The sequence below is a fragment of the Anticarsia gemmatalis genome, chromosome 3, assembly GCF_050436995.1.
Source record: "Anticarsia gemmatalis isolate Benzon Research Colony breed Stoneville strain chromosome 3, ilAntGemm2 primary, whole genome shotgun sequence".
In the NCBI taxonomy this organism is placed as follows: domain Eukaryota; kingdom Metazoa; phylum Arthropoda; class Insecta; order Lepidoptera; family Erebidae; genus Anticarsia; species Anticarsia gemmatalis.
This window is the reverse complement of record NC_134747.1, coordinates 13,844,472-13,866,962: the sequence shown is the minus strand read 5'-3', so window position 1 is coordinate 13,866,962 and position 22,491 is coordinate 13,844,472.

Sequence of the window (22,491 nt, the reverse complement as noted above, 5' to 3'; positions counted from 1 at the left end):
TTTTTCTTGTTCGAGAGAATTTTCACCGGCATGTACGACTGCCTCCGTGGCGCAGTGGTTTAGGTCACCACGCCAACACTACTGCGTCGGGAGGTCGTGGGTTCGATTCCCACACGGAGCAATTATTTGTGCGCTCCACAAATAATTGTTTCGGGTCTGGTTGTGCTTTGTGTCCGTTGCTTGTATGTTTGTAAAAGTCCCCGCGACACAAGAGCAATTCTTAGTGCGGGAGTTGTCTTTTTCTCAGTAAAAAAAAAAAAAAAGATTATAGAGATTGGCTTAGATGTTTCGAGGATTTAAGAAAGTAAAAAAATATGTTAAACTTTAACGAGGTTTACGCTTTTGAAGGTAGCTAACTCGTGCGTGTCTGTTCCTATGTGTAATCCACTATTTTAGCAGCTTTTTATTAAAAAGAGCCAATCTATGTTTGATTTCAAGTCTTTAGCTAACATTTATTCATCACAATCCGTTCAGCATTATCATTATCTTAAAAGCGAGAACAACTGAATAGATTGCGAAAATTTGGTAAAGCAAGAATTATTCGCCTCACGCCTGGATTAACACAGGTTAGATACTTTAACCCGAGGTATATCAGCCTCAAAAAATTGCAGACAGAAGCGGGAACCAGTAGGTACCTACCTCAGTATAAATGAATCATCTCCGAAGACACGCGAACAACAACAGTTTTCAACTGTTTATTATTTTCATTGAAACAAGAGTCGCCTTCGAAACGATTTATTGATGCGATTGCGAGAATCGACTCGTGGTAATTCTCGTGGGAATCTGTTGATGTTAGTATTTGTATCGCTGTTGGATTAGCGATTATTAACCTAACATAATTTGATTTCTCGATGGCCGAGTTTTTACGAAGAACGAGATAAAATCTATGTTATCGTTAGCATAATCTAATATACGTGGGTTTTCTTTCGGGTTCGACTTTAAACTCTGATAAGAGATGTAAACAGTTTCTGAAAGTTTGGTAATGAACTGGCGTCACATGAAATGGTTTAAGTTATGATGGCTCTACATTATACTTATTTACGTCTTTCCTGAGTGGCGATATGATTTTTTATTTAAAGCCTGATTTGATGTACTCTTATCTGTTTTTAAATCTCTTGTTAAGACTACGTGGTACCAGATGCGAGAAGTCATATGAAACAAAAAGAAAAAAAACACAGGTTTTAAGTTGGAGTTATCTCCTTTAACCCATTAATGTTCCACTGCTGGGCAAGGGTCTCTTTCCATAATGAGGGGCGGGACCCTTGCCCTTGGACTCAATGCTTAACCCCCTTGAGTCCATCACGCTGGCCAAGTGCGGGTTGGGTTCAAATTAATGTCATAGATATGACTACAGTGATATCCGTAAATAAACAAAATGGTTTTCAAAACAAACAAAGCCTTACTTACTCTAGTTGCGGACATAGGTCTCCCATGAGCTGTGAAGCAGGTAGACGGCAGTTATATCTCGAGACAAGACAATACCGCCGTAGGCGTTTGTCGTTTAATTACGCAACTAATATAGAGAAGACTGGGCAAAACTGAACATGGCTAATAGGATAAAACTTTATATTATACTATAATTCAGAGAATTATTTTCTGTGTCAAATACAAAGCAAGGTCAATTGGAATAGATTTAAAAGATCGTCCTTTCACGACATACGGTCTCAAAATACAGATAGATTTCGCTTGAAAGGAGATCGCGTTTTAACTTTAAGTACCAACGTTTAAATTTCACTTCGTGGTACGCATACTTAGTTGATTATTATTAAAACTTATCTCCATCAATTTAGTAAAAGAATTGCTGCTGTTTGCTACCCTACTATCTTTTAAAATTGTGATGGCTCCCTCAACAACTCTAGGTGAGTGTTACAAATTAGTCAGTCGTCGAACATCATCATTAGCCTAGCCGTGGAGTCGTCTTTTTTAGTTGTCTTAAAAATAAAGTATCCACTGGTACCTAATCTCTTACACCAATTACCCCCTTCGACTCTACGATATATTTTCCTTAGTTCCTAGATGATGTATTTAATGAAGGAGTTCCGCGTACGCCATTGTGTGTATGTTCTCGTTTCATTGCTTGTCGTACAGTTGCCGTCGTCATAACAGCTTTGAGGAACTGTGTTACGTATCGATAGAAAAACAATGCGTCTTGAGAATCAATTAGAATTCTAAGTTTTATTTTAATTATCCAAAAATAGGCATTTTTATGAAAGTTTGTAAGGATCGAACCCAGTGGCGTTCTTTGGTCTCTGCCTACCTCCATGGGAACAAGGCGTGTCTTTATGTAGTTTTACCTAAATGTTGATGACTTTAATTATTAAAATTTATTGATTTTGAAATTACTTAAGTGATTTCAACCAAAATCTCTACTACTTACTAAAATTTGCTTTCATTTTGAATAGGTTGAAAAAAAAAACAACGGCAATACAAATTAAAACAGACGTGTTATTTAATAAAGCGTAAGTATTCAAATTCACTTTATATATCACCAGCCCCATTAATAAGTCATTTGTAAAACTATAAATAAACATCTGCCGATAAATTCCCGCGAGAGCATCTCTAACCTCATTTTTTTTGACAAGAGGCAAGATGCCACTTATGCCTTTGCCTAAAAAAAATAACTATTGTGCTCTGTGGGAACTAGAGATTCGCCACCTGTGCAATGTGCGTAAAATAGTATTTACGATTTTCGGCGAAAAACTAAGTTTTTACACTAGTTTAGGACTGCTGTAGAAATGTCTGCCTACCACAAAGATTCGAGTTTGATTTCTGGATCGGAATATTTTTTTTATAGTAGATACTGCTCATGATATGATTTTAGGAATTCTATGATAAAGACCTTTGCCCAGCCGTAAGATAAATAATGATAGGCAACGTAAAAACCTTTTTTGACAGTTATTTTAGAACTAGGTACTTACCTACTTCTGGCAAGTGCAATCGTGAGGTAGACGGATAAAATAAACATTACAATTTGATTTCAGGACTTTCGCGTACCTACCTATTCAGTTATGGTGCAAAATGTTGGTTTCTGGAGGTTAATTCACTTTATTTTAGTGGTTCATGTTTTGTAACTATTTTAAACAAAGTTCTTTGTTTTTATTGAGGTCTATGTCGAACGTTAATAGATAAATGTTTATAATTTGATCTGTCGAATTAATATTAGTTACGTGGGAGAACCAACATTATAATGTAGTGTTTTATAGTGCAACAAACATAGCGTGGCTAGGAGAACACCTGGGAAACCTTGATCATGGCGTCACAGGCGCAGCCAAGTGATATATTAAGGTAAGTGTGACTTTCTTTATAAGATTTCCGAAGGTACCTATATACTTACACAGATGTAACGTCGAAGGCGTCCTTTTGTTTCGTCCCCAGAACACCTTGTGTACTTCAGACACAGTTAACTGACGAATACTAGGTTTGGAAAAAGCCTAATACATTTTTGTCCTACTGTGAACACGGATCTCTTGAAAAAGTTCTGCACTTATCAATAAAAATATCCGGCATTAGTTTGGATTATTTTCAATTGAGGTAAAGGTACAATACACTCGTGATATTCAACGAAGGTTACCTATCAAGTTCAAGGCCGTTTAAAAAATTCTCATTTCCTGACTTCCGCAAAACAAAGACGATCAAAAATCCAATACATCCGAATTTAAAAAAAATGGCTGAGGGTGTGGGAATCTTTGGCAGATGCTTCGCGGGATTTTAAGCATCTGTGCTTCTTAATAGCACGTTCCAGATGACTTTGCCTGTGAGAGTAGTAACATGGAAATATTATCATACTTAAGTCGTAGAGAATATGGTTCAATTTTGAATGACTTGTCTTTTCGTCGCAGGTAAATTTTTTTGAAACGTCTTTGTATTGTAGTAATGTTGTTCATCTGTTTTGGGCGTCCCACGGATGGTCGGGATTTAATTAATTTAATTGGAATATTTATTGTGGGATGTCATTATGAAGGAGAAAGTTTCGTGAGTACGTTTATGTCTTGCATATGAGACAATGAGGAACAATTTATCTATGTATAAGTACCTAATCATCTGAGATGATTAATTAATTAATGATGATGGTCGACAGCATTGCACGTATCTTTACTCAATTGAACCTGTTAAAAAGCTGAACATTGTAAACTCTTCGAATGTAAAAAATGAGTTCAGAACTGGGTCGATCGGGATATCGTGAGTCCGAGTCGTATAATTTGGACTGTGATACAACTGATTATAGGATAGTAGGATAGTATATAATAGACATAGATTACAGGATTATTACAGACACCTCTTTATCCTCTGGCTAGTAGGGTTAATACTTTGTCCAAATCCATTTTTCCGGAACTACGATAGGATCAGTGGTCAGATAATCAGCAGAGCAGAATTTATCTAGACAGTATTAAAAAAACATCCAAGTTTACATCCAACTCAACTGTACAAGATAATACCTTTCAGTAAAAGTTTGCATCCCCTGTTCACCACCAAATTAAAACAACCAACAAGATTTACACAAACAACGCAACAATGTATTAACACCGAGCGGAAAGACTAGTACAAAATAAACCCGTGTTTGTTTGTCGCTAACGCCTTTCTCGGAAACAATGTAACCCCTTTGAAGGGCGGCCGTTTCCGCCGCACTCGCTCGTACTTCCGGCGCGAGAATAGACAATGATGTCAAGTTCGCGTGCGCATGCGCATGTGCGCTTGTTTCTGCCTAATTTATTGTGTGCTACTGTTTATTGTGGTGCTAACTGGATTGTTCGGGATGTTTCTATTGGGTTTAATGGTGATAAAAGTCATTGGCAAAGTCAATGACATTAATGTTAATGAAAAATAGGTTGTAAACACTGTTTCTGAAAGTCTTTTTTGTTTGTTCTACATATTTTGATCGGCATTTTCTAGTACTTTTTCAATGGTAATATGTTAAATTTATGTAAAATGTTTAACATAGTATCTTTATTATATCTCTATCAACTCGTTAAGGGGTTGATTTATAATCCCTTTTTAAATTTATTTCTGTGCAAAGCAAGGCCTTGCACTGCGACCCACACAGTGCATTGCAGAATTTCTTTATACACGAAAGATTTCGTCGTTCGATATAACTTTTACTATATCTTACAATTCTTCTTGAGTCACACTCATAGGAGTGTTCAATGGGTATATTAATTAGATTCATTTAATGTGTCTAAACGGTTTCAAAGCATAACTCTCATTTTGTCCAACATAGAACTCTTTTGTCACAAACCGGGTATAAACCATAAATATTTTATATGATTTTACGTAAACGTTATCTCATTATGTTGACTTCCGTTATGGTAACGCGTCTGTACGTGGGTCGAGTTCAACTTGGTAAAGACTAAGTAGCTGTTGCTAAGTAAATGGTTCTGTGGGTATAGAGTTTTCTTTGTGTGGTTTGTGGTTAGTCCAGTGTCAAGTGTGACCACCTGAAGGCCTATGGCTAGGTTGAGGAGGAGCTGGTCAGATGAATTGTCGGTCATTGTCAGTTCAAGATAGGATAGATATACCTATGTACAATTAATTTAACATTATATAATAGGTAGGATTATAATTCGCATTGACCACGCTCACATTATTGATCTTTCAAAGAATATGTAACTTCGATGAAAGTACTATTTTGAATTTAGTAATGGTAATTTAATATTTCTTGAACTTAAAAAAAATATCTAGTTATCTGTAAAATAACATGAACTTATGGTACATACATACATAAAATCCCGCCTTCTTCCCATAGGGGTACGCAGACCAGAGATCTCCCCTTGGTACGATCTTTACAAACTTCCGTTGCTTCTTTCCCATCCATTCATCTTGTCATACAGGTATACGTATATGTCCTTAGTATTAAAGTAAGATATACAAAAACCGTAGTACGAAACCATACAATCTTAGATAGTACTTTAAACCAATCGTAACCAGCTACGCAGGAAGCGCCTCTCAGCCCAATAAAAGACTTACACAATTTACACAAACAATTATTTAAATATTCAACTACTTATTTAAACAAATTAATTATCTATTATAACAGCCTGTCAAAACGTAATTATGCAAGAAATTGGAAGGGAATGAAGCCCACACTGAAGGGAGCGTAGGCGGGTGGTTTAAGGCCATATGTGGCCATGTGCCAAATGCCCATCGATCTATGACTATGAGTTCCTCCCACATGAGCCCTTTGACGCCTAATCAGGCATTATTTGTACATTCATGGTTATATTATGATTAAGAATTTCTTTATTCGGATGTAATATAATGACCATGTTTTATTTTCCTGATATTCTGACATCATGATCGGTTTTATTTATGTTTTAAAACGGACTAATCTGTGTCGCTAGTAAAGATCATAATTAAAATTATCAAGTTTTTGTCAACGAAAGTCTCGCGACATAAACCCAGCTGTTTCGGAGATAAGGCCTGAAAAATCTGAATTACGATCTTTTGTTGTAAAGTGCTCATGACTTTGCATATTATCAAGTGCATTTAGAAAAGTAAAAAGCTGTTTATTATTAATTTATAACGTAACAATACAATATTTTTTTAACCGACACTAAACAAGGCGGAGGTGGTCAATTCGACTGTATTATATTTATTTATATAGATAACAGGAAATATAATCTATTCGCTATCAATGCCGTCACGATAAACATGACCATATAAAAAATAAGGGTATTTATAATTCCACCTACATACAGTGGGCGAGATATAAGGTTTGTGACCACATGGTCACAATGCTATCTTGACCAATACTTTCGCCCACTGGCTAGGGACTAGCCCTTTGACCTATAACCCGAGGCTATGAACAAACTTATTGTTCGTTTATTATAGGTAATTATGCTTAATGAGCTTAATTATATTGTTAATATTGGTTTAACCGCTTTCCAACTAGATACTTAATAAAAAAGATTTTCTATAAATAAATCTTTCTTTTTTCAGTCTTTCACTTAAGCCATGTGTCCCTTGCAAGTCCGTGACTTTTTTGTTGTTGCTCAGATACGTAAAAATATATAGCTATTACTTTATTTTTACTGTAATAACAAGATGTAATAAACAGTTTTTTTATGTTCGGCAAAACAATAAAACCAGAATATCGACCCAAAGGCTATTGGCATGTCCAATTGTCGTCCTTTTAACCACTGTGCCATAACTTTACCTATAATCTAATATTACTCAATTCCAATCATCTTGTATTATGTTCAACAGTGGGCGCCCACTCCCACGGCTGGCCCCGTTAAGGTAAAATAGCCAAAACAGATAACTAACCTTTTCGGGAACATTTGAAGATGTCATTTAAAATCTTTTGTCATTGAATTTGTAATAAATAGCGGTTTATTTACTGATAAATAGTTTTTATGAGATATTTATTTAAATATTATATTATAGTATCAAAATTATTATTTATATTATCTATATGTCTGTATGTGTGTGTTTATTTAGCCGTCCTTCACATAAAAACGGCTAAACTAATTTAGATAAAATTTGGTAGAGTAATAGACTTAATCTTGTAGAATGATAGTTCACTTTTACAATGAAAATGACAACACCGGTGATATTTCACAGGAAAAAATCTAGCTTTTGTTTAACAATCGTCTAGTATAATTGAATTACCTAATTGTAGGTTTAGTGATTTAGTCATTAAAGCGAAATAGACAGACATATAGACATACACTTTGCGTTTTCATGAAAAAGTAGTACTGTTTGTACCATTTGTACAGTATTTAACTTTATTTCAGTATTGCGTATAAATAACTTGTTTTTGTTATTTCGTAACAGTCAACATATTTTAAGATGTAGTATTATCTACGTAAAGGGCATTACGAAGGTTGTTGCCAATTAACGGGGGCGTAAGCAGAATTGTCGCTTGTTTTATATTTATAACACAGTGGTACACGTGCAGAGTAACATTGGTTTAAAAAAAAAAAAAACAATTAACCCATTACTGTCCCACTACTGGGCAAGGGTCTCCTCCCGTAATGAGGGAAGGGTTAGGCCTTGAGTCCACCACGCTGGCCAAGTGCGGGTTGGGGACTTTGCATGCCCAAGATAAATGTATTAAACAAATTTTAGGCATGCAGGGTTTCCTCACGATGTTTTCCTTCACCGTTGGAGCATGTGATAATTATTTCTAATACACACATAACTACAACTAATTTGAAATATACTTATAAAAAAAGACGAAGAATTAAACTTATCATTATAAACATAATAGTTACTTTGTCTGTCTGTGACTTTCACGGATAAACGGCTGAAATTTCCTGAGTCATAGATTTTGAATTCTAGGGAAGAACGTCATTTTTTTTAATGCATTTTGACTTTTTCTAATTACCACAGTTGGTTAAACCGTTTGTATTATACAAATGGTCTATTACCAGTTTCAGCTTAGTAAAATAGACATAAAATTGCCTTGCATTTGACACATTACTATATTTATAAACCAAATCAGTGTTTATTGATATTTTGATTACATATGACAAGTGTATAAAAGTTGGGAAGTGTGTAATGGCTCGGTACCATAATTTACTGAGTACCCTGTGGCCATACCGTATGACCATATGGTCCATTGTATGGCCAAAACATACGTATATGGTGTTGTTTACTACCGAATACCGATATATTTATAAACAGGTACTATAATAATTGCTCTGTCTTGTTTTATACGGTTAAATTTTAACCTGTATTGAGAAATTTTGAATTTCTTAATAATCAAGTTATTTAAGAAAGTTTTATAATTATATTTGTCAGATGATAATCATAATATAATGTTTCCATATTTGGATTTTCTATAAATAAATGTACACAAGGTGTAACACAAAGGAATATGTACAGAGTATTATATTTTCAACTAACTTCTGAGAGAGAATTTACGCAGCGCTGTATGTTCAATATTATTCTCAGGTTTCAAACAGTCTTTGTACAAATATTTACTCAAATCGATTCAGTGGTTTAGGCATGAAAAGGAAATATATAGAGTTAGTTTCACTTTTATAATTTTATTATTAATTTTAATTTTGAAAACCCGAGCTTTTTCAAAACAAAGAAAAATATTAAGTCTTGCAAGTAATTAGGAACCTACTTATTAATATTATTTTACAATTATTAACCAACAGTCCATTAGTAGGTCCACTGCGCCACGTGGGTTCCTGTCCACTGACAGTCACTATAAGTACTTGTAGTAAATAATGTTCCCGTGTGAGGTATTCTTGCAATTTGATCGACAATAGCGTGGCAGGATAAGCGTTAACTGACAATCAACTGTCGTGAGATACACTAATGATTGCTGAGAACCTTTGACTGAGGGCCTAGACAGTAGTTGTGTATATTTTAGAGACGTTTGGACGGACACCTACACGACACCGCGTATGTTCACGGCATATGCATACGCAGTTCATGTGTACGCCTACGCTAATGTGTAGAGGAAAGAATACTCTAGTTCGCAACAAACATGACTTCCTCACTGCACCATATCTTTTGGCTTCAACGTATGTCGTTTACCACCGTGCAAAAGTCGATTAGTAGTTTATCTACACAGACTTAATTTATTAATCTAGGTACTTTGGCCGCTGGATGACATCTAAGCGTTAGCAAGTGGCCGACAGGTGACCATGCCATTTTTTTAAAGTATTATGTAGCAAGTTTAATATCAACCAAACTAGGAAAACAATATACATAGCCCGACACACGAATAGTAACGTTTTCTTTAAATTTTTTTCGTCATGGAAATCCTTCCGGGTTGCCGTAAAGTTCGACCCACCGGCTAGATGCCCGCCGCGTTGAGACTGCACAAACGGGGAATGTGGTCCGCCGTGGCGATGGAAATAGTACCTAAGATCTCGCGATTCACAAATCCCATACACTATCACAATCTCTAATAGTATGTCCAAAAAACCATCGCGTGTGTATCATCAATTTGGTTTTTATCTGATCAACAGTAAGATGGAGTCGCGTTACGTTCCGTGTACAGGTAGTGTGGGAGCGGTGTCGGGTTCGACTCCCGCGCACGACATCTTAACGGTTGTAACAGTACACTCGCAGCTTCTGGCGTAATGCCGAGATGAATTGTGATATAAGTGTTAGGTGTCTGGTTTATTAGGTTGACAACTAGTGTACGTCAAATTGATGGTCACTATTCAGTACATTGCTGCTTTGACGTAACATGTTAATCACTATAATCTAAGGAAGAAAACAATGTACAGCATAGTGGCTTTCAAATAGTTATCAACTGAGATACGTGAATCTTATTTCGAAATAAGATTTTAAAAGCTTAACCTATAATCGGCGCTTAAAGTTATCATTAGCGCAGGTCTTCAGCTGTTTGAAACACAAGTTTTGCTTATAAACAACTAATAGCAAAGCATAAGCAAATGTTTTTTCTTCAGAGACTTACAATCGTTCAGTGCTAATCTGAGTAGAAGTGTATTAAGATCTAATAATAAGACCTTGTATAACCCTATTGGCAGTGTTGCACTCCCCTGAATCCAAATTCAGAGTCAGCCATTGCTGCCTACTGCTTGATCTTGCAATAGTCGCCTGCAATCACATTAATTAAACTTTTATGTATGTCTGTATATTCCAGACCACCCTGGGTGCCAGTAAGTTCCCATCAGTTCTTGTTACACAATGGGAAATTTATTTGCTGCAATTATTACTTACTTCAATGAGTATTGCAGTACTCAGGACTTGGGTGGTCTACTCATATAACTAGACTTGGTGTCACTAAGGAAGGTGTTTGGTGTTTTTTTGTATGTACTTAATTGGCATTTGTATAAATGCTCTTCAGTAATTAATTTACTCACCTTTAAATTTGAGGCAGTCACAGACGATAGCTCTAGCGTTAAGCGAGAAATGCGAAACAAAAATTTGGTTAACTACCACATAACGTTACGTCTGTAGTCTATACCTATCCGAGAGGAATCTTCCTGTTGCGTGAAAGATCCACTTCCACAAATATACAGTTTCACATCTATGGAGTATCTGCGTCAAGTATTTTTACTACTAATCGGTTTCGAAGTTCAGATAAATTCGTTGAGCAATTAGGTATATTGAACACTGAAACTAAATCCATACTAATATTATAAATGCGAAAGTAACTCTGTCTGTCTGTCTGTCTGTCTGTCTGTCTGTCTGCTACTCAATCACGCCTAAACTACTGAACCAATTTGCATGAAATTTGGTATGGAGATAGTTTGATACCCGAGAAAGGACCACTAGGCTACTTTTTACGCCGGGAAAATGACGTATTTCCCGGGAAAATTCAGGTTTCGCCACCGAAGTTGCGAATAATCATGTTATAATGACATTGAATTAACAAAATTCCGTTGTCATGGCAACAGTTTTAATGGGGGAAATGCTTTAGCGCGAGTTATATGAGATATAAATAATTCTGAGAATATTTTTCGTGAAAAAAAGCATATTTTGTTGTTAAGGAATAATTAAGCTTTGTATTAGTAAAAAAAAATCATTCACGCGAGCGGAGCCGCACGGGTCAGCTAGTGCAAAATAAATCTTGATTTATAGCCTCATGAACAAATTTTCGCACCATTCTCTCGATAATCTAATAAAATAATAATGTTAACATCTTCGTTATACTTTGCCCGTCACGTTCATATTACGCACCTACATTCCCCAACAATAAGCCTACTTTCCACAAAAATAAAGCTAATAAGGTATTATTTGGCATGTGAACGATATAACGGCGCGAATCGGTTACGGTTCAATATTAACTGCATGTGATCACCTTCTATAACTTCATTTGTTCCAAACTCATTACCGTTCTACATTACCCTAGTTAGGTGAGTGCGGTCGCAGTGAGGGCGAGTAGCGATTTCGTAATAAGCGTTTTATTAAAGACATCAGCGTGAGGGCCTTCAATTATATTTCGACTATGTCTTGTTTTATATCACTTCAAGTTTTTCTTTACGAGCCCTTCTACAAGACAAAAGGCTACTTTCGCTGAGTAGTAATATTTTATTATATTTAAGCGAAACATAACAATATTAAGAATTTCTTCGTAAAGACGCAATGAAAGTGTTTGTCGACCGGAGATCATTCATCCAAAGCCCGTGGAGTCAAAATGATAAAACTGTATCTGAGGTTTTACAAAAAGTGCATACAAATATGTTTGAACTTTTTTATAAGACTCATCCGACTTTGACTTATGTCATGTCACGGACAAAACCATGAGCAAAAGCCAGTAAGTCTGTAGAGTAAGTAATAGACATTCTTACCAAACTTTTTCATTTTCTTTATAAAACTACAGAAGGATAGATTTTAAAACGACTTATTAGTAGGACCGACAAGACATTACTCGCTGACACTGCGTCCTCCGCCTGTCTACACCAAAAGCGTCAGTTTTTGCCCATGGTGTCACGGAAGCGTTCCCACGTCAAACAATGGTATCAGCACATCTAGCGGTTGTGTACGACCGATATTTTTTGTACATCACCCGTGCGCTCTCTTGATTCATTTTCATTAAGATTTCGCGAGATTGTGCTGCTGCCGGCAAAATTAAGGAATAATGAGATGCTAGGATGCTTTATATTCAAAGCTTATTGGCAAATAATATTCACTAAAAGAAATAGAGTAGAATGACTATACTACTACTACAATTTAACTTTAATCTCCATCAAGCGGGTGATTTGAACTCACAAGAAGAATATGTACAAATCACGTACAAATCAACATTATGATTAGATCACGCATTTTATTTTTTTTGTAAACCAGGCGCAACATGTTCGTTGATTCAGATTACTTTACAATATGCTAGTCAAAGTAAAATATGGGATTAGACTTAATTTAGACTCCAACGTCGTCGTTAAGTTTGTCTTATAAATTCTTGTAAAGCTAACTTCTTGTAATACAACACGTACTTATGAAAACCAATAGTAGCAAGTGACAATCACTTCAAATGAATCTTACATAATACTTTACAAGTAACATAACTGCAAATACAACGTAACGCCCTTTATGATGATTATTCAATCAGCGCGTGCCTTTAGCAATCATTGTTTATCTAGAGCGGATATTACATCAAAAACTGTTATTACTGATACATCTTATCTTAAAGAAATAAGGTTCTAATTCGCTTGACAATTTATAGGAATGTACGTTTGAATGTAACTGAATTACATCTTCATAGTTATCATTAGAGTGCGAAAGTCTGTCAGTTGCACTTTTACTGCTAAACCACTGAACTCATTTTGACAGACTATAATTAAGGAGATAAATAAAACCCGGAGATCCAATCGAAGATCGGCTCCTTGTAAAAAATACATCCTTTAAAAGGCTAAAATAAGGGAAGAATATTAATACCAGAAATACAAATGAAAACATTAATTGGCTGTATTAATGTTTGTTACTATTTCCGCAAAAACGCTTAAATAAATATATTTTAATGAAATTTGACAAACAAATAGATTTTAAGCAAAATTAACATTCACAAAAAATCCAATAAAAACATTTTCAAAATTAAAATAAACAAAAAATCTTTTAACACCGAAGAAGTCACGGTCAGAAACTAGTGCAAGTATAAATTAGTCCATTCTTGATCTACGAGCAATAAAGTATTTGTCGGTAATAACCGTAGCTGAGTGATCATTAAGTATTATTTAATACTTGTTTCAATTTCTAATTAACCAGTAATGGTGGAACGAAATTAGCGTAAGATGAAACTAATTACATTTAGAACAATTAGACTGATTGAGACAGGCTTTGGCTTAAAAATATATCGTAAAATTAAAGACACAGTTGCAGAATCAGGTTGCAGGCAGAGCTATATATCGCACCCCTGGTGCAACACTGTCACTTTTGTAAAAGATGAGTTACTTATGTACTTACATATGTAGTAATGGTTTTAAATCACCTCTATCATTATTTATGCAAAAGTAAAGTGAAAAATTGACATTATAATATGAGCTATTCATTTATCTGTAGATATCTAATAAAGTCATTGCTGTGTGAGGTTCATCAATGTTTTAAATGCTTCTCCTGAAAAACTACATTTTTGCATAAGTGACAGTATTGCACCGGGGGTGCGATATATAGTCCAACAACTTATAAAGCCTTGTTTGCAATCTTCACGGTTAGCGGTCGTATTCAAAATTCAGAATTTAGATCATCGGTGACCCTCATCCTTATGCAGCGGACGGTGGCTGTTTGGTATAAGTAGCTACTTTATTTAGTAAATACACATAAATCTTAATTATAATTTAGATTTGTACATGCTCTTTATTAAGTTGTCGGACTAACGTTACCTAGATACTAGAAAATACCTTAACAATTTCTTTTTTCATACACTGAAAAGCATCGATCGAGGAGTTCGTGACTTAGTTTACAACAGCCGCACGGATCGATCTCTGAGGTTAAGCTACGCTTGCCGAGGTTGTTCCGTGGATGGGTGACCATCTTATACATATCGAGTTCCTCCGTGTTTCGGAAGGCACGTTAAATTGTGGGTCCCGGCTGTCATTTTCGAAGATCTTTGACAGTCGTTAACAGTAGTCAGAAGCTTGAAAGTCTGACAACCAGTCTTACCGAAGGGTATCGTGTTAATACCCAAGTAACTGGGTTGTGGAGGTCAGATAGGCAGTCGCTCCATGTAAAACACTGGTATCCAGCTGCATCCGGTGGGACTGGAAGCCGACTCCAACATAGTTTGGAACAAAAGGCTAAGCGAATATATATATATATACACTGAAAAGCATGATCCTCGTCGTCTATGCTGCTTGGCTCCAGTCTTCACCCTTCTTCTTCCTCCATTTATGGAGCTATGCCATCTACTCGTTATATCTCACATCATACAGGCTTTATAGCTTAACTAGCTGACCCGCGCAACTTCGCTTGCGTCACATAAAAGAGAATGGGTCAAAATTTTCCCCGTTTTTGTAACATTTTTTACTGGTACTCTGCTCCTTCCTACCTTCCTCGATAAATGGGCTATCTAACACTGAAAGAATTTTTCAAATCGGACCAGTAGTTCCTGAGATTAGCGTGTTCAAACAAACAAACAAACAAACAAACAAACAAACAAACAAACAAACTCTTCAGCTTTATAATATTAGTATAGATTAGTATAGATTTTACAATAAGGCAATATCACGATACTTCTTCTTCCTCTTCGGATAGTAACCATTTCCATACTTATCACTGTCAATTAAAGACGTTCGAAAATTTTAATTTGAGCATAAGATTGATTAAAGCCTCCGGTGAATAGATGATTACATTAACTCTTTAATCTCACATTTATCTAATCATCCGCCTTAATAAAGACAAATCGTTTGTTTCCGGTCTCTACAAGGCTACATTCCCGGACTCGTACACATTCCAGGTACAATGCACTTACATATTATTATGTATATTATATCATGCCTGTTTTACCGGAGGGCGTAGTCAGAAATGTATAAAATACATCTACGTTTTGTCATTAATAATCTTGGTCCTAACTCCTAAGTAATAGGGGGCAAGCTTATTGCCATTAACCGGAGACGTTACCAAACTCCAGGTTACTATTAGAAAGTTACTATTAGATAAATATTCTGATATAAATTTCAAACGACCTACACTACTTTGTCCGACCGGGAATCTAACCCGCGACCTCTAGTTCGGCAGTCGGTTACACTGCTGACGGCGCCATAGTAGCATCATATATATTAATAAACATTCAAATATGAATCAGAAAATACCGACATCATACTTCACCCGACTCGGGAATAGAACCCGAGTCCTCACAATCAGCAGTCAAATTCTACAAAGAATGTGCCATCATAACTGCAGATCACCGTGACGATATTAGCGTGAATATATGAGGTTGCGTAAGGGATGTAATCATGTGAACAGTTATTGATGCGATGCAACCGGTTTTAGTTAAACTGCGCCTGCGCATACGCATGTTGGATGCTGTTACACCGATGTAGTATAGTAATAAGTTAATTTTATGCATTTGTTTAAAATAGCAACAAATCCAATAAGTTATGCTTAATTTAAAGCTGCAATTGTTTGTCTCGAAAAAGCAATATAAACTGTTTATTTGCCGTTATATAACGTTTTTTGTAAATTAATAGGAAAGTTATAATAAAAAAACATACTACACTATATGTACATAAATTAATTTCGGGTCACACGTCACATTTTTTTCACTTAGTTACTGAAAGAGCTCACAACTTGCACGTTATTTAATGTGAACTAAATCATAATTTTGTTACGATGTCAATTTTACTCTAACGCATGCATTATTTCTAATTCTAAGAAAAGATGTGTCAATAGTAGAAATGTTTCGAAACGACCAGTTTCTTTGATTAGTTAGCTTCTTTACTCAATCGACTAGTCGTTCAAATAGTTGAAAGCTCTCCAGCCTCCATCTCTATTTTTATAGCATTCTCTATAACCTGCGCTTACACTTCAGTGTGAGCGTCACTCGGTGACGACCTCGCAAGGCCGTACATCCGGCGGCGCCCGAATAAGGTCCCACACTGGCCCGGCCACTTTTTACACCGCTGCCTTTTTGTACCGAACATTCTATAAAACTAGCGGTATTCGCTTTTTATGTTTACTAGGAATTAGTATAACGTTTAATATCGTAACAGGACTCCAGACTGCTTGCGTATTTTGTAATTGCAATTATAGATTTTTTTGTTGTCTTTATACACATTTAATTATGTATGTGAGTTGGTATTCAACCAACACAGTGACAGGCGCTAGACTTATGAATATTCTTAGCATCAGGTTAAAAAACCCCAATAAGTCGCGCAACTTACGGCCCTTAAAAATTACCAACCCTAGTTTTTGCGTCTTTTATGATTATAACTACCACAATACCCATTACTTACAAGCATTTACCCAGTTAACTTTGTCAACTATTTATGACACTCGGATATCCGTATAGACACAATTAATACAAAATCTTATTATTTTGATCAATTTATTTCTTACACCCCTGATTTCTTGGCTGATACTGTAATTTGTCCGCAACAAAACGAATAAACTGTTCTGAGTAAGGGAGATATATTTACTACTATTGAGACAATATCAATAAAAATCAATAACAATGTTTATAAAACAATCACTCAACAGCCACAATAAGTCCCGTTGTTTGTTCAAGGGCAACGGGATAATGTATCACCTGTCTTACACCTGTTTATTTAATTAGTACTAGGAATACATTTTAATTTATAATACAGCTTTCAGCTAGGGTTCTTTGAACTATGAGTTTGACTGTAAAAGGGTTATATGAGGTAGAGTATGACTGTTTGTTTGATCGCGCTGATCTCAGAAAGTAGGTATTGGTTCGAATTTAGATTTTTGTTGTCTAATAGTCCATTTATTGAGGATCTTACGCTATGACTAATAGAAGCGGAGCTGAATACTGAAGTCGCCGGCCGCTAGCCCAGAATAATCTTACATCTACAATCGAAAATCAAAGTATGTACATTGAATGACTGCAAAGTATTAAATTTCGGCCTAGAGTCGGAATTTCAGTTAGATCTTAACCTCGATACTTGAGTTCTTTGCTTCACCAAAGCCTTGGTCGATGGTTCTTTAAGCCTTTTATTTGTACTAGAAGTTTCTGAAAAATTACTGTATCACCCCTTCTTCTACGTACTGTTATATTGCTTGAACCGCAAGTTTATTTTGTAATGATGGTGTTTAGACGGATATTATGTGTGGTGTGTGGACATCTCTGATCGTATTAGTCGGGTAACTTTTTAAGTTATGTAATTATAGGCCTATTGAGTAATTAATACTTCCTCTTAATTGAACGTAGCTTCCATACCAGGGAATTTGTATTTTTTTTATCGTTATTACGTTTGCCGTACGTAATAGGAGGAATGACACGAATCATGGCACAAACCACGGGTTTTCTGGCTGAATTTATACAGCCCTACAGATTTTTTTTTTCGACTCGAGTTCCGGAGCCCTTGTTATCAGCAGACGCTTAAAACAACTTACTTAATACGCTTATTACAATATCAGTATTTAGTTGAGGCCCCCCATAGGTAGTTGCGCTCACCGGTCGGTAAACGATCTGTGGGTTAAGCAACCCTTAGCGCGGTCATTCCATAGATGGGGGACCGCATAGTGGTATTTGAGCTGGGCGTCTCCGTGCTTCGGACGGCACGTAAAAAGTCGGTCCCGACTGTTGTCACTAAGATAACAGTGGCTAAGCCAAGTCAAAGGCCTCTCGGGCGACTTGAACAACTTTGACACTAGGTTGATCACTAACAATACGACGAACGAACGAACTTATTACTCTTATATTACAATAACTCCATAATACAGTATCATAAACTGACTGACCTTGTATCTAAACGACCGTGGCTGGTCTATTGTTTATTTATGTTTAATGTGAGAACTGTACCAAATGTCTTGAGTATTTGGACCTAATTGCCTATTCTCGTAATAATTAATAGAATTAATTTAACAATGGGGTATTTTTGGTGAATTCGTTCTGCGGTACCGTGGTATTTGGGGGTTAAACGTTGTAGTGTAAATAATTTAATGGTGGTTAGTTGTGTAATGGTATCGCACTGTGGTCTTATTCCTCTTGTACTAGGAAAACACAATGGTTCAATAAAGAGTTGGGTATTAAGTAACGGATGGGCTTGCATGCTTGAACCTAGTTATTTGAAGTCTTAAAAGCGTGTAAATAATTAAATTGTACCTCTTATTTCTAGAATATAGAATCAAACATGATTTAACTTTTCTGCTAATTTACAGTAATTTTCCTGTTAAAAGAAAATAACTCTTAAAAGCATTCTTCTCCGTCTTTCGTCTCTCCGAAGTTTTGCTTTGAAGGGAGTGATCACATCCAGAAAAAAGACATAAACCATTTTTTCAAGGTAAAGGCTTAAGCACTTACTTACCGTTTAATAGAAATACTCATACATTTTGCTAGACTAAAAAAAATCTAAAAAGTAAAAATTCTTCAAAGTAGTAACCTGACGGATAACGAGTAGATGTGTTAGATAGTTGCGCATGACTGCTAATATTAGTGCGACATTTCCTTTATGGCCCTTTTCCTTCATTTACCACTCCATAACACTGAGCTCTATGTCACTGCGAAATTATGCCACGAGGAATGCGTGTGCGTAATACTGTACTGACTCACGCATCTTTTTGCGAAATTAGGTTTAGTTAAGATAAAACTGATTAAAAGTGGCTAAGCGTTTCTGAGGTACATTTAGCGGTAGTTTATCTATTCAATAGCGTTTGAGCTCATATTAAAATTACAGTTTAAATAGATAAATTATCGCTAAGTATCCTTCAGAAACCGGGAATTAGTAATTTACACTATTACCTAAATAAACTTTAACTTAATACCTCCATAGCGTGAAAAACACTTAGGGAATTGATTTTATATGATGCATTAGTCTATGTTGAAGGTTAGAGGTTTATAGGTTTAGGGGAACCCCTTTCAACAACATTATAGTTTTATTTAAGTACCCTCCAAATGCTTTCAGGATCCAGAGTTAATCACTTGGCAACGGCATATAGGCAACGGGCAGGTAACCAGTATCCAGGCTAATATTGAATACAATTAAACAGAAATTTGTGCCAAAATAAATCACCAACCTCTTGTTAAGAAGTCGCAAACACTACGGCTCGAATCATAATATGTGCCACTTCTAAAGAAAGGGCCTCTAAAAATAAGTGACCGTATTGATTTTATACCTAATTTATTCTTAACGCACAAGAAAACATCAAAATAGATTTTCACATCAAGCCTACATTCTCATCCTCTCATTCATATCAATGTCCAGATGACATATCAATCATTGACCTGGCGTATCATTACCTCGTGTTAGGTGTCACATTCCTCGTCACACCATGTGACCATGTGATCATGGGACCGGCGGCTATGGGTCATTGGATGAGGGATTCTCTCACAGGTGTCTGGCTTGAGAGGTGGACCGAGACGTTTGTTTCGTATAGGGCTGAGGGTGTGTAACCTCTTTGTCCTTTAAATGATTGGTGGTCAATACTGGTGGTCAATAGTGTTTTAGGTGTAGAAGAAATCAAAAAGTTAAAGTTTGTTTTAATTCAAGTGACATCTAAAAACTTTTTATTAGAGTTATGTAATTAATATTTTATTATGTTATTTTGCATTGATTAATTTGAGCAGGAGATAAATGACAAGAAAGTGTTTAATTACTGATTGAAATCGAATAAATACAAAAAATACGACCTGTTGAAATATGGGATTCTAGATGTAATCAACCGTATAAACAAAGTTTGCATTAATTTTTTTTACAAAAAAAAATAACAATGGAGAAGGGCTGATATAACCTATTGCATTTTTCTCAAATACGTAACAAAGAACAAAACCCACGTATATTGAGTAACAGAATTAGTCAAGTATTGCAGCTGTCAGTTGGATATGATTGGAGCTGATAGAACCGCAAATTACACCTCACTTCCCCGTAATACACCGCGACAGCTTTGCCCAATCAAACGTGCATGCTTATTCACGTGTTATATAAATTATCGCAATATGTATTGATCTGAGTGAGTAATATGAAAATTAGACGTCTAGTTTTGAAATAAGTCTTGTGATTTATGAAGTAAATACCTATTAGGTCGGGGAAAAAGTTTTCGCATTATAGTATGTGTAAACTTGTAATAAAATCTCTTTGGCTTCAAGAATCACAAATGAGTACACGGTTCATTAGGTTTCTTTCGGTGAGCTCGTGAGGTACCCAAATATCGAGCTTTTTTTTTTAAGACTTTTTCCCCGACCTAATATAACAGTGGAGATAGCATTGCATTGTAATTAAAACTCGCATTAGTGAAAGTTTTTGAAATAGTTCGTGATGGATTGCAAAGTTCTGAATCTGTCCTGCACTGTCCAGAAGTCCTGCACTTGGTCAGGCGGATGAAATTAAAAACTTCCTCTCTTTCATTCTAGGAGGAGTCTTTTTCTTTGAAAAAAAATAAAGAGTTTAAATAAAAATATCTGTAAATTTTTGGCACAATTTGCAATATTTGGCAGTAGAACATAATTCTATTTCCAAATATTTCTTTTGGTTTTAAAATCCGTACTACTAGGTTCCAATAAGAGCACACTTACTATGCGAAGAACAGGTTGTAAGGATCGCGGTTGCGGTGACAGTGCTCTCACGGACCCAAGGGAATGCACCCAATATTTAGCAGTTTTGTTACTCTTGCTTTCTTTGAGTAGGGTTTAAAAGGTTATCTCGAAGACAAGCATAGAATTGAACATCTTTTTGTCAATGGAAATCGGCAAAACAAATACATATTTTCGAAACACCCTTCCAGATGGCCAATAAATTGTGCTTAATATTGTTATCGTGTGACTTGAATTGATTTCAAAAATCTGCACAAAAACGGGGAACTTTCCTGAAATGCAGTTAAGGGATCATATTTCTATGAAATGCCGGAATGATATTATGTACTATGATTTCTTCTATCCAATATATAGACTATCAGTAGGCCAAACTACTGTTCTCAGTGTTATAAGTCGCGAAGGCTCACCCGATTATTGGGATAATACCCGCTTCTTCTAGAGATGTATCCTACTAATATTATAAATGCGAAAGTTTGTGAGTATGTATGGATGTTTGTTACTCTTTCACGCAAATTCTACTTAACCGAATACAATGAAATTTGTTATGTAGGTAGCTGAAGACCCAGAATAACACATAGGCTACTTTTTATCTCGGAGTTCCCGAGGGATCGGGATTTACACGGGAAGGGTTTCCACGCGGACGAAGTCGCGGGCGGCCTCTAGTAGTTTACATAAGGCTTGCGCCTACATATTCCTGGCAGTACATACCTAATAAAGAAACACCGTTGACAAAACAATTTCCCAACAATATTCCCACCGGATCATAAGTTAATGCATAAACATGCACGCTCATGTAACATCGCGGGCTGATGGGTGATGGGTGATGGTAAAACAATAATATCTTATATCTGACCCAGTATCGCGGTGACGCGGTGTTATGTACTCTTACGTCATAGTTATGGTAATATTTAATACCCGTGGTTTGTTTTGTATAGAGGCTTTTTGTATATAAGAATCTTGTGACAGTGTGTGGTGGTACTCTTTTGAAACAACTTGAGAATATTTTATTTTTAGCGTTTTGGTAGATCCAAGAAAAGGTTGGGGACTACTTTCCCCCTTGCGCTTCACTCAGGTTGCAGGGTATGCGTAAAGCATTTCCACAGAAAAAGGTGATTAGAAATAAATTAAATAGGATTTTTTTTAAAGAATTTGTGATGACTCCTGGCGGCTAGCGACGTATGCAGTCAGCAGCTGCTCTGCGGTCATCTGTAAAAAGCTGGTTTTAAAAGTCAAATCAAATTTACGTGTATCCATGCGCACCGAAATATGTGCAAACAAATAAATTATACTGTAACCTGTGTAAACAAATAAACAGGAAAATCTTCTAATAACATTTAAAATTAACTAGAGTCAATCAGGAACCCATGCACATCATCTGAAAGATGCGATTAATCAAAAGTGTTACTCCAAATTGGAAC